The following is a 14,488-nucleotide window of genomic DNA, read 5'->3' on the forward strand; positions in this document are numbered from 1 at the left end:
ACCATTCCTTAACCTAACTAAAAACAATTAGAAAGAGATATGTAGATAACACTAAAAAGAGATAACTCTAATTAATATACATGGTGGGTGCACATTGTATAGCAGCATTAAGTGTCATAATGTGCACCTCTGCCTACCCCTTTGGGGATAAAAGGTATGATGTTGCATTGCCCTATTTAATCTTCATTCAGAAAAAAGTAAAAAATGTATAAAGTCTATAAACGAAATATCATACTCACTGCACACTGCACATCATACAGAGACTCATTTAATTTTCAGTCTCTTAAAATTGTCACATTCAGTAAAAAAATGCCATATTAGTCTAATGACATTTTTATCTGATGATTTTAAACTGATTAGATATTTTACTACCATTCTTTCTACAACTACTTGATTAGGTGAGTAGTTTAAAGTGTAATAGCTAAATGATAGGTCTCAGATTTGATATCTGAGTTGGCTAAAGTATTATTGGGCTTTTTGCTTATTCAATGTGGATGTGTATGGCAATAGGTTTACCCCTTAAAATATGGGACTCATGCCCCCTGAATGTGAATGCAATTTCAATCCAATTAAATCTCAGTAATTATTCAATGTTAAAACTATACAACCCCAATCTTACTTGTTAAAATTGCATTCTGAGTACAGAATATAAAGCCAAACTTAATACCATTTAGTTCTAGGTGCTAGTGTTGCAACTCAAGAGTATGTTCAGAATATCAATGTTGATCAATCAGAATTTGAGTCATGAGAAATCCCCCTGGTCTAGCATCAGTCCTATGGGATCTGGGAATTAATCCTAAGGGAAAAAGAGGACCAACCAACTAAGCTATATTAAATGTAAACTCGAAAGTCAAATCATTTATTCCAATTAAACCATAAATAGGTATTTTTAAAATGTCAACAAATAAAGGAATAAATAATAGTCTGTTAGTCTGTCCGTCAGTGAAGCTAGGTGCTCATAGTTAAACCAATGTTTAAACTGGTTACAACCATGAAAATATAGGTAGGGCTTTTTATTTGTACTGACTTTATCAGTAACTGTCTGTGTAGTACAAGTCATACATGCTGTATTACTTTATCTTACATATCTGATTGATGATAGACAAAGTTCTTGTTACTTGAATTTTAACATTTTAAAAGTAGCGACTTTAAAATGGTTCTGCTCGGCTCCTATTGGTCGTAGCGTGATGTTTTATAGGCTATAACCTTCCTAGATAAACAGATTATGCAATGCAGAAAGAATTATTCAATTCGGATCAGTAGTTCCTGAGATTAGCATGTTTAAACTAACAAAAAAAAAAAAGCAATTTCTTCATAGTGTAAGATATTCAAATTAAGCTTCTGCCAGCGCCTTTACCTGTATTCCCTCAAGATTTTATCTTTTATCAATCTAGGTATATCTACACTAAACCTCATTAAAATCGATTCAGTAGTTTGTGAGTTAAAGTGTGACAAATAAACAGTCACTGCGCTTGTAATAATAGTAATTGTAAAGATTAGCTACGCAAAATTGATTCAAATGCGTTTTCTGTAGGATTATAATGGTTTTATTATTTTTTCGCTATGTTATTATTTGTATTTTTTTAAAAAGATATAGGCATTATTATCTGAAAAATAGGCAAATCTCATATAATTTTTGTCTCTTTCTAACTTTCCTAAAATAGGGGATGGAAGTTGCAATCGTTATGTGAACTGTTGACTGTGACTAACAAAAAAAACATCTTGTATAATTTTCAAAGTCAAGGTCAAATAATTTATTCCAATTATAGGTACTTTTGAAATGATAACAACAATATTTGGATATCTGCTCGCAAACCCTTAATATTTAATAGTACAGGTAACTTTTATTTTTGCTTTATCATGCATAGTTTCTACCATATTTTAATCCCTTTACTTATAGTTTTTTTACTATAATTTACTTAATATAAACTCACATTTTATGATATCTTTAGGAAATATAATAATATTTTAAAATGACAATAGTGATGTATTATTTTTATTACATTACAATATTTATTGGTTTTTATCAATATTTTATTGTATGTTTTATCATTTCAAGATCATTACAAGACTTCCTATTTGATACAGAAGTCTTAATACTAATATCTGCATTTGGTTGCATCTGATATGCTACTTATATTTATTATGTACAATAATTCTAAATTAAGTAAATCTAAATAAATTAAGACTGCCTCGTTGGTCGAGTGGTTGTTAGTGCGACTGCCGGACAAGGGGTCTCGAGTTCGAGTGCCAGGTCGGGCAAAGTACTAATGGGGTATTTACATTTTTCGAAAATTTCTCAGTAGTAGCATGGAGTCTGAAATTGTGCATAGAGAATGGCAATAGGCTCACCCACTATTTTATGGGACTTATAGCACAGAATATGTTGAAAAGTGAGTGAACATTGTATAGCGAAATAACGTGCCATAATGTGCACCTCTGCCTACCCCTTCAGGGATTAAACGGGTGACGTTGACGTCTTAATTAAGTATAGATTTTTGGCAGTTAATTCAATACCAAAATTCTTACACTGATTAGTGTTATTTTCACTTATTCACCCTCAGTCATCATTAAAATTGTATCCTATAGTTGTTTGAAATGAAATTTATCAAAATTGGTTGAGTGGTTTGTGAGTTAATGTGTGACAAACAAATTCACTTTTATATTTTCTCCAACTTATTCAATTAGCAACTACAACTTATTTTAGTGGTTAACTGGTATATTTTTTAAATCAATAGATAATTATTGCCGACAATTTATCACCATATAGATAAAATAATAATCTACCTATTTTGAAATTATATTGTAAACTTTAATCTTCATTTAATCGTTAGTCGAGTGGTCGTAAGCCCGACAACCGAGTGAGTGGATTATGGCTCAATTCCCAGGTCAAATAATAAGGAGTTTTCACACACTAGCAACAATTTGTGGATTACACAAAGAATTGCTCCGTGCATAAATTGAACCCGCTACTCGTTACACGACAGCTAGTTGCCCAGTCACCGCGCCAACCGTGCAGTCACTGAGAATGGGGCATTAGTATCAATTACTAAGAAAGAATTACATACAAACATAAACACATATAGTCCCACAAGGATAGACAGACGAGTAAGTAGTCAACTCGGACCACATACCTACGGCCCATTTGGGACGAGTTGCAGAAAATAAAATAAAATAATATTTTTAGTGGTCAACTCGTCCCACGTCACTACCACAATCGGATACCACTACCGCAAAAGGGTTAGTGTGGAAATAATAAAGTTCTATTACATTATTGAAAAAATAGATTTTCTAGGAACTTCATTCTATCTATGTTATCATTTACTTCATAAGTGACCGCCATGACTATTGTTTAAGCCACCATATTTACTATTCTTAGTAATTTTGGATAACACATGAATTTGTGCGATTGCAAAAAAAAAATTAGGTAATAAATTATTTAACCGACACTAAAAAAAGAGGTTCTTACTTCGTAAGGATTTTTTAATATGAAATAATCTATGAACAAAACGAAAGTAAAGAAAAAAAATATTTTTAATCTTGTGTTGCTAACTGTACCAAACATTGATAAAGTTTAAAGATCCATACAAAAAAAATAGTGGGACGAGTTGACCACTAAAAACTTAATTTATTTTTAATTTCCCCAACTCGTCCCAAATGGGCCGTAGGTATGTGGTCCGAGTTGACTACTTACTCAGACAGACACCACAAAGCGTCTACTACTATCCTTACATACTTCTTTGGCTTCACACTAAGTATAAGAGAACTAACTACAAATATGTAGGTACCTATAATATTTAAAATCCTGCCTTTCATTGTATTCCCTGAAGAAAATGTGTGACCGGAGTGATACCACGGTCTCACAGAAAATCGACGTGAAACAACGTTTGCGTTGTGTTTCGTTGTGTCAGTGTCCCTTCCCTAACGTAACGCCTCTGGTATTTCAAGTGTCCATAGGCGGTGGCGATTGCTTGCCATCAGGTGATCCGTCCGCTCGTTTACCGGCTTATAAGTTACTAGTGACCCGCCCCAGATTCGCATGGGTGCAATGGTGATATATTATGCATGTATACATATAAAACTTCCTCTTGAATCACTCTATCTATTAAAAAAACCGCAATCAAAATCCGTTGCGTAGTTTTAAAGATTTAAGCATACAAAGGGGCATAGGGACAGAAAAAGCGACTTTGTTTTATACTATGTAGTGAAGTCTGACATCAGTCCTTCCACCTTTCGCAGGCAAAAGGACTCCCTAAAGGTATTTTACCCTGAGGACAAAAGAGACCAATGTTTTCTATTGTCTTCTAAAGCATTGATGCGTTTGTTGAAACAGGTAATTCATAAACAGAGCTTTAAAGTAATATTCACACCTTATGATTAAAAAAAAAGTCTTTGTTTAGTCAGAAGGAGGCAATTGTAGTAATGGACAATAGACAAGACCCAAAACCAAAATGTTTCAGGTTCGGCAAACTATTATTAAATATACGTTTTTTCAAATTCTTTGAAACCTGGTAAGGTCTATGCTGTGGTTGACAGACCACCACAGATGGGGCTCAGTAAGGCTGATGCCTGATCCGGAGCTGTGGACTACCTAGCGGGTTTACCGGGGCCCCGGTTCGAAAAGCAGGAGTAGGAACGGGGTGGTTTTTAGTCAGTAAGAGTCTGACATTCCCTCTCGTCTCGCCCAAAGCGGTAGAAGTCATAGGATGATTTACCCCATCAAAAAAAAAAAAATGCTGTAGTTGAATCTTCTTTCATATGACACTTATAACTGGCAGAATGTCGGCGTTAATATTTCCACCTCTAATGAAGATAAGGCGAGATTTTGTCCAGCGCCTTCGCCTGCGTTCCCTTGGCATAAAAAGTATCCTATATGTTATTCTGAACTATGATCTACCCCCTTTTCCAAATGCCCCAATCTTACGATTGAGTAACAAACAAACAGACATACTCAAAAACTTTCGCATTTATAATATTCAGTTATCAGACAAAGGGTCTGTCGGTATACCAGACACAATAGAAAACACATTGTGTCTCGCGTAGATCTACTTTCCGACACCAGCTCACACATAGGACCCACTTAAGACCTACCTAACTGACGGACTAAATAGATTTTTAATTTTCATACCCCGTCATCATCCCTATATTATGAGTTATATCACATACGCTGCGTATGTATGCAAGGATAATATTTTTACTTCAGATACTTGTACCTAGTACCTTCTGGTGGCTACTCTTTCCTCGTTCGCGTATAGTATTAGATTATTAGGTAAATATTTTGATTTAAGACCTCATATTGCTTTTGTCGTCAGCTCTTGTTAATAGTAAATTAACTTGGTAACTATAATTATGACTTATAACTTTAGGTAGACTAGAGAAATTGATTTGTTCACATATTTTCAACAGTCCGTGATGGAACTCTGCTGGACTATGAGCCTTCTCTTCATAGAGTGTTTCTGCTTGGCAGGCAGCTTGGCCCATAGATGGGGCCCAGTAGGGCTGATGCCTGATCCGGAGCTGCGGATTACCTACCGGGTTTACCGGGGCTCCGGCTCGAAGAGCAGGAGTAGGAACAGGGTAGTTTTTAGTCAGTAAGAGTTTGACACTCCCTCTGGAGAAGGCAATGGATGATTTTTCCCTCTTAAAAATGGCCTCGGTCGTGGTAACCCGGAGGTTTAAGACGCCCGCTTCTCATGCACGAGCACGCGGGTATCGATACCTACCAACAGCAAATACCAATGTGACTTTTCCCGAATTAAATGTCACAAACACCACTCAGACAGTGAAGGAAAACATTTTGAGGAAACCTAGGCTTATAATTTCTCATTACAAGTTTAAAATCGTCTACCCGTATTGAGTGGTGGTTAATGCACAAACCTTCTCAGTGTGAGAAGAGGCCTTTGGTCAATAGTGGCCACTTATAGGCTGTTGTTGATGATGGATCAGCATACTGTCTTCTTCTACCTAGGTATTGCGTGGTAGATCGTTATAATTTAGCACAGAGCACCCCCAAAAACTCGAACCAAAAATATTCGTGACCCAAACTCGTGTAAGAACATCACCTAAATCAAAAGCCGATGTGCTAAATATTATTATTAGGTAATTCAATGAAAAAAAAAAGCGAGAGTCGTGACCTCCAAAACGTGTGTTTCAAATCATATGCTAATCATAGGAAGACGAATATTCATGGTTTACGTCATAAGTGGTTTGTGAAGCGTACGAAATGAATGGACGATGAAGTAGTGTGTAAGGATCGTGGTAGATGGCGCTACGTGGTATAAAAGACGTGATTAAAGAGGAATAAGAGACCTAGTGCCCTTAAAAAGGTTTTCTTTACGGACAGACGGGTCACCTGATGGTAAGCGATCAGCGCCGTCCATGGACACCCGCAACACCAGAGGAGTCACAGGTGCGTGGCCGGCGTTTTAAAAATGAGAATGCTCTTTTTCTGAAGGTTTGAAGTTCGTATGGGTTCGGCAATGCCGCCGATGACAGCTCATTCCACAGTTTTGCTGTGTGAGGCAGAAAGTTTCTTGAGAAGCGCACAGTTGTGGTCTGGTCTACCATCAGGTGATCCGTCTGATCGTTTACCTTTTGCTCAAAAAATAAACTCAGCATCCGGTTTTTATCCTGAAAGAATGTATAAAAAAAAAGAGTATCCTAGGGTTCTAGGGTTCTCAAATGATACCCGGAGCTGCTTACAACCTAGCGGGTTACCGAGGCTCCAGTTCAAAGCAGGAGAAGGAACGGGGTGGTTTTAAGCCAGTAATAGTCTGACACTCTTCGCCTTACCCAAGGATGAAGAAGTCATTGGATGAGTTGTTTTTTAAAAGGTTTCCTAAATGACACGTTACTTGTGTTTTAAAGTCTAATCTTTAGACTGTTTTTACGAGTAAGTGACATAATTACGTCTAAATAAAATCGTGACCTACGTTTAGGTCATTCTTATCATTACTAGGTCAGTGTAACTCAAAAATATTTGTATTATTTATTATCTCCGTTATTTACATTTCTAACTTTTTAAAACAAACGCTCGAATATTGTGTTTAACTTTTGTTATTATAATCAACCTGTGACAGTCCTCTGCTAAATTGAGAGCCTCTCTTCATGAGAGGGTTAATCTCCATGCTTGCGATAAGCGCCTTGGACGTACATTATAACGACCAGATTTAAGTGTGGAAGAGCCATGCTTCGGCACGAATGAGCCGGCTCGACCGGAGTGATACCACGGCCTCATAGAAAACCGACGTCAAACATCGCTTGCGTTGTGTTTCGTTGTGTGAGTGAGGTTACCAGAGGCCCAATTCCTCCCTACACGGTCTTCCCAATCCCCGATTCCCCAACAACAACTCTAAAATCTGGTGTTTCAAGTGTCCATGGGCGGCGGCGATTGCTTACCATCAGGTGATTCGTCTCCTCGTCTAGCGGTTTATATGTCTCATAAAAATAAGATTGGCGATATATTAAAGAATGTCAAATTAAAAGTCCCCTAACCGACGAGCATGCATGAAAAGACTGATGACTGTTGATGACGCGAAAGAAGTATGTAAGAGTCGTAGCAATTGGCGGTCCATTGACTCTGCCTACATAGGTTTAATGTTGTAATAGTTAAATAATGTTACATAGTATTATAACCATTTAATTTGAATCTCAATTTCATCATTCCAGTTATCAGTTGTTACGATTTATTAGCGTTTACCTAACAGTTGCACTGAATTGATATAATACCATTTGAAAAATTGAGAGAACTATGTCAGAAAGCAGCTGATTCAAATTCTATAGGTGATAATTTGAAATGTAAATATACATTTAATGTAATGTTAGTTAATAAGTAACATAAACACGGATAGTGCTGATATATAACGAGTTTCAATACAAAATCTTATGTTCTAAATCGGTCTCAGTCCAAAAGGACATCTCGTTTTCATCTATTTTTGGTCCAAAACTGGGATGTCTGTCAATCAGTTTCTAAAGGAAACTAAAGTAGCGAGTTACCGTGGCTCCGGCTCGAAAAGCAGGAGTAGGAACGGGGTGGTTTTTAGTCAGTAAGAGTCTGACACTCCCTCTCGCTTCGCCCAAGGCGGGAGAAGTCATTGGACGATTTGCCAAAAAGAGCTGTCTGTACCTTGCACTTGATTTTGTTTGCGTTCAAAAAAATATATTTCTCTGATGACAGAAATTAGTAATCTACATAGTTACCTCAATGTAAAATCTGTGAATTCGGATCATTTTTCACAGAAAACTACACATATGAATGGGGCTGTCGGTAGAGGGCGCCCTAGACGGAAATATAGCGACCAGATTGGCGATATATTAAAGAAAGTGAAAGTGAAAAATGTCTCTGCTTACTCCTATATGAGACAAGTGTGAGGTTATGTATATACTTCACACAAATAATAGCAAAAATATATTAAGATAGGTTATAAATTTCAGCCGTAAATCCTTATTAACTAGATGTCCATTAAAATTAAATAATAAATGTTCTTGCTAATCTACGCCGTGTGTCACATAGCACGATATTAAAATTTTAAAACCATGTGACCATTTTGAGGTTAAGTTCTGTAGAAATATGTTATCAGACATACGTTTTATTTTATCAGCCTTGCTACTATTTCGTTACGCCGAACGTAATCGCACATAGACTAAGGTGATATATTTTTTTTTAATACGATGATTGATATATTTAAAAAATTGCGCGGGAATTTTGACGTTTGAAATAAAATGGCCGCGGTTTATTGATGTTTTATTTTACTATTGTTGTTGTAATACTATTTCTTTTACTGTGTTAGTATTTCTATATTATTTAGTTTATGAAATATCATATAACTGGTAAATATGAAGAGTATAAATACGAAATAACCCTCTTCTTATTGTTAACTGTTTTTTAGGACATCTCTGGTCATACCGGTTTACCCACGTGTCCTTTTATGATAACACCTGCTGTATAACATTGTCAAAGACTTGCTTACCCTTCAGGAAGTATCAGGCGTGATGTTTATACGTATATGTTACTCATGAACACTGAACAATCGCTACAAAACTTGATTGTGATATTGACAATTTAGTTCGCGCGCTCGTGGATAGATGGCGTTGGTTGTAGCTTGAACCGTATAGATGATTTTATTGCATTGAAGTTATTATGGACGTATAATTAATGCTTGTTTTGTTACCTAGTTGTAAGCGTGACTATCTAATGGTTCGTTCTAGGGTTGAATGCGGTTTTCGACCTTGACGTTGTCATAAAGTTTAGATTTGATTCGTCGATTTCAAAATTCCTAATTATGATATGGGGTTTATAATTGCTTATTGTAAAGTGTAGTCTCTGCTTGGACATCCACCTATAATGCGGATAGACGACCTTATTAAGGTCTGAGACAGTCGCTGTATGCAAGTCGTTCCCAAGCTCGTCACGTGTAGTCATTGGCTGAGGACTTTTAAGTGTGGGAGAGCCATGTTTCGGTACTGCTGGGCCGGCTCGCGGCTCAATCAGAGTGATACCACGGCCTCAGGGAAAACCGACGTGAAACAAGGCTTGCGTTGTGTTTTGTTGTGTGATTGAGGTTACCGGAGGCCCAATTACCCGCCTTCCCAATCTTCCCAATCTTCGATTCCCCAACAACCCTTAAATTTGTAACCTCCAAAAGGCCGGCAACGCACTTGTAACGCTTCTAGTGTTTCGGGTGTTCATGGGCGGTGGCGAGTGAGAAAAAGAAATGTTTGAGGCAGTACGAAGTTTGCCAGGTCAGCTAATATGTAACAGATTACGTGTCACACTCTTGACTCCTACAATCACGATACAGTTATCAACACTTATCTGCCAGCGAATTGATAAGGCAAATATGAGATTGCAACATTGAATCAGGCAGGTTGTTCACCCACTCTTACAAACCTTATGGTAAAGGGTTTAATTAAATGCTATTTTTAGGATTAACGTGAGTTTTATCCTATCAGCCACAATACATCCACTGTCACCATAGTTCTTTTTCTTTGTCGGAGTCTGTGTTTCCTGATGGGTATAACCTGGGTGTCTTCACAGCCTGAGTGAATAGGTTATGCTTATGGGCAGACGTGCTCCATCGTAGGCCGCATCATCACTTAGCGGCCAAACGTCGACCCATCTAACGTAAAGAAAAGACGGATTACCTGATGGTAAGCAACAAAATCAGGCAATCATGGTCGCAACTCTAGAGAAAATAAAGCTATGTTCACGGCCTTTTGCGAGGATTGGGCTTTCGGTAACCGCACTCGCAAGGCAGCGTTGTTTCACACCGGTCTTCTGTGAGGCCGTGGTATCACTCCGGTCGAGTTACTGCTTAGCAGATATCTCCATTCCACCGATGAATAAAATGTAATATTAATTAATTACTTAATTTGTAAGTAGCTACTTGTGTTGCAAATGAATTAAACTGTAGATAAGATTAGGCCGATAGATATATTTGATAGGAAAATCCTATTTAATCGAGGACCTTGATTGGAGATTATTTTATTATACACCACGTTTTGTTTTATCATAATCTGTCCGCGATTATTTTTAAACGTCATCATTTTTGCTCTCATTGGGGTAGGTAGGTTTCAAGAGGTTATTGCAAAATGTCGTCTTTCCTAAAGTACCTGCAAAAACCTCCCTTTTCCAATCTTCCCAATTTCCGATTGCCCAACAACCCTTAAATTCGTAACACCCAAAAGGCCGGCAATGCACTTGTAACGCCTCAAGTGTTATTATATTGCTTCCCGTCCTGTTAAATAAGCCGACCCGGAGCTACGAACTGCCTAAGGGTTACCGGGGCTCCGACTCGAAAAACAGAAGTAGGAATGGGGTGGTTGTTAGTTAGTAAGACATTGGATTTGACCCCTTCAAAAATATACCAGTTAAATAAAAACTGTCTCATACTTTTAAAAGTACCGGAAAAAATGTACCATACCCAATTTAGTAGAAAAACATTCGATAATATAATCAATTGTAGGTTATATAACCGCCATCTTGTTATACCAAATAGTTTTACCGTCTACCGATAAGGAGTTCCACTTTCCAACTGTTTAGGTTTTTATTTTTCTATTAATTTGGAGAAAGTTTGTCTCGCTTTGTTTATAGGTTTCGTTTTTCCTAGCCCTTTATTGTGTTTGTTTGGTCTCTCTGGTTTGCATAATAAAAATATGTTGGTAGTTCTCATTGCGTAAGGCGTCCACTAGGTGGATAGATGACCCTGATAATGGATGCAAGTCGCTTCCAATTGATCTGGAAGTCATTGGAAGATGCCAGTGGTCAGCAGTATACTTCGTGTGACTGTTAAGAATGACAATGTTAGATGAAAAAAAGATTAGGTTTTTTTTATAGAATAGGGTGCAAACGAGTACTTGATACATGGTGGGGTCACCTGATGGACACCCGCAATACCAGAGAAGTCACAGGTGCATTGCCGGCCTTTTAAAAAGGAATACGCTCTTTTCTTGAAGATTTCAACGTCGCATCGGTTCGGAAATACCGCCGACGACAGCTCATTCCACAGTTTTGCTGTACGAGGCAGAAAGTTTCGTGAAAAGACTAGGTCAAACGGACATTAATAGTAAAATATAAACTCATAAAAAACGTCCTAACGTTCTACCCATCCGTTGCTGAGTCCGAAACGATGCTCCTGAGTAACTCGCATTAATAATACTTGTAAGAAAATTCTGCACAGTCACCTACTCGCCCACCTTTGCAGATCTTCGTGCGTACCTCGTCACCCTGACCTCCAAGTTTCATGAATTACAGCCAAGTTTTCAGGTAATTTCCTTTGTTACCCAAAGGTGTTGGGTAGATGATGAATGGACGCTAAATGTCGTGTTTTGTTTGGGAAAATAATGTATACAGAGAGATTATCAGATTAGGATAACTTGTACTAGATTCTGCCAGCGGTTTTGCCCGGGTTGTCGTGCGCAAGGCTCGGATACCGGTTAAATTTTCAAACCGTTATTATGTACTTGTACGCAAAACCTTTACATTGGGTTTCGTTCGCGAAACCTTTTTTAAACCGGTATTTGGAACAGTATTTTCATAAAGGTTTTTTCGAATTAACCGGTTTAGAGCAATAAAAACCGGTTAATACGACGCACATCAAAGAAACGCCGCGCGCTGTTCAGCTTATTTCAATAATAATATTTCAACGCGTGTACCGACATGCCCCTCGTCGAATAAACCGGTTAATTTAGGTTAAAATAAAGTTCTTTAATGTTCACGTTCTTAAGAAAAGTTCGGAGGAAAACCGATATAAACCGGTATTAACCGGTATTTTTTAAACCGGTTCCGAGCCTTGGTCGTGCGATGAAAAGTAGACTATGTGTTATTCCAGCCCATAATAATTTAGCCTTGGTACAAATTTCATCCCATTCGCTTCAGCCGTTTTGATGTGATTGTGCAACAAACTTACACATAAACTTTAATTTTCCCATTTATAATATTAGTAAGATTTATCCGTGATTCAAAATGATTTGGCGAGACCGGAGTGACTGGCGCTAGACTGATTGGCCGGCTCGAATAAACCAACCAATCAGAGCGCCGAACTCGCTCTCGTTTCGATTACTTTAAACGTAAAGCAAACTCGTACTAAGGGTACAGAACATTTGCAGAGCGAGATAATGTTTGTATCGTGTTTCGTTGTGCCATAAGGGCAGCAAAAGCACTCGGTAACTCCTCTGGTGTTGTAGATGTCGCTAGCCCGGTGCTGAAACGCTTGTGTAGTGTTCCATTGTACCACAAGGGCCGTAAAAGCACTGGGTCTGGCGAGAGGGAGTGTCAGACTCTTACTGACTAAAAACCACCCCGTTCCTACTCCTGTTTGTCGAGCCGGATCCCCAGTAAACCCGCTAGGTAGTCCGTAGTCCCGGAGTGCGGATCACCTACCATCAAGCCTTCAGGTGATCCGCCTCGCTCGTTTGTGTTCTGTCTCTTCATTTCATTTGTTCAAGTTTATTTTCCTGGTATTTTATTACGTGCAAAAACTAGTTAAATAACCATTACGAACTCCAAACTTCTTAATAATGCTAATTAAATCGTTTCACAAACGCGAAAACAACAATTTTTTCATTCATTCACCCATCGTATTTACAAAGAAAATAAAACTAACCGCTTCGCATAAAACTTTACAACTAAATCATCTTGGAGTTTGATTATATCGGCCTAGGGTTGGCACGTGGCCAGGTGCTACGTCACAGGTGTCAACGCCTCTGTGACGCGACAACCCTGATTGTCATTGGATTGTTATTTCTGTCAAATACTGTTACCAAGAACCGTCCCTTTGCCAGAAATAGCGGTTTCACCTTCGCGTTCCTCTTTTAAGGGTTTTAGTTTTATCTGAGAACCGTTTTAAATAGTAGACATCATGATTTTGTGAGGAGCTGCGGTATACCTAGCGGGTTTACCGGGCCTCCGGCTGGAAAGGCAGAAGTAGGAACGCGATGGTTTTTAGTCAGTAGGAGTCTGACACTCGCTCTCGGCTCGCCCAAGGCGGGAGAAGTCATTGGATGATTTTTTCCCTTAAAAAAATGACATCATGGTTTTGCCTCAAAGGCATGAGAAAAATATGAACAGTAAACCGACCTAAGTATTCTTCGAAGTTGTAATTTAATCTTCCCAATCCCCGATGTCCCAACAACCCTTAAATTCCCAACACACTTGTAACAGTTTTGGCGTTCTAGGTGTCCATGGGCGGCGGCGATTGCTTACCATCAGGTGATCTGTCTGCTTATTTACCGCCTTAAACTACGCAGTGCTTCTACTGACCTGTCTCATAAAAGCAATAAAATAATCCTACTATTTTTGTAATCTAAATACATAACTTCATTTCTCTAAACTTATATCTCCAATCAACCACTGACCTAAAATCTCCAACACAGCATACAATTTCAACACCGTACCTTCCTGAAACAGTTTTTAGGTGTCCTATTTCCTAAGGGTCCCTAAAGTACGTGCCCTCTACATCAAAGTGTTTTGGTACCAAAGTAAAGATTCGGAACGCGCTTCTGATCGTAAGGACCTGTCCAAATATTTATTTACTTATATGTACTTATGTACTCTGTATATAATGTTTTATGTGACGATATTTTTGAGTTGGGTTAGGACTTAGTTCCGGGCTTTGAAAGGGGTTATTTTCATATAAGGGTAGGTTTTTAGTCCAATAGACCTCTGTATATTCAGATAAAAGGATATTTGTACTTTATACTTGACGTCAATAGGCTCACCTATTACATGGGACTTATAACACAAATGGTGAAAAGTGGGTGTACATTGTATAGTGGCATTACGTGCCGTAATGTGCATCTCTACCTACCTCTTCAGGAATGAAAGGCGTGACGTTGATACTTAACTTTTTTGGTCTTACTATAATGAGGTAGAATATTAAGAAGAGCAAGACTATTTATAGTTCTTAAGGAAAAATATTCAGCTCATAGATAAATTACCAGATTATCAACCAAGTATAACATCGAAAGAGCTTAAGCCATCTGTGATTTG

At 38.0% G+C, this 14,488-nt stretch overlaps 2 protein-coding genes and 1 long non-coding RNA gene across 32 annotated transcripts in view; 2 read left to right on the forward strand and 1 right to left on the reverse strand.

Moving 5' to 3' along the window:
- Positions 1-14,488, reverse strand: part of LOC118281136 (ATP-dependent RNA helicase abstrakt) — a 209,380-nt gene that overhangs the window by 75,192 nt on the left and 119,700 nt on the right. The gene's annotated exons all lie outside the window — the stretch shown is intronic.
- LOC126911877 (uncharacterized) overlaps positions 1-14,488 on the forward strand; it is a 129,195-nt gene that overhangs the window by 29,445 nt on the left and 85,262 nt on the right. The gene's annotated exons all lie outside the window — the stretch shown is intronic.
- Positions 1-14,488, forward strand: part of LOC118281112 (la-related protein 1B) — a 96,111-nt gene that overhangs the window by 1,577 nt on the left and 80,046 nt on the right. The window lies entirely within an intron of this gene.

The sequence above is a fragment of the Spodoptera frugiperda genome, chromosome 19, assembly GCF_023101765.2.
Source record: "Spodoptera frugiperda isolate SF20-4 chromosome 19, AGI-APGP_CSIRO_Sfru_2.0, whole genome shotgun sequence".
Classification (NCBI taxonomy): Eukaryota; Metazoa; Arthropoda; class Insecta; order Lepidoptera; family Noctuidae; genus Spodoptera; species Spodoptera frugiperda.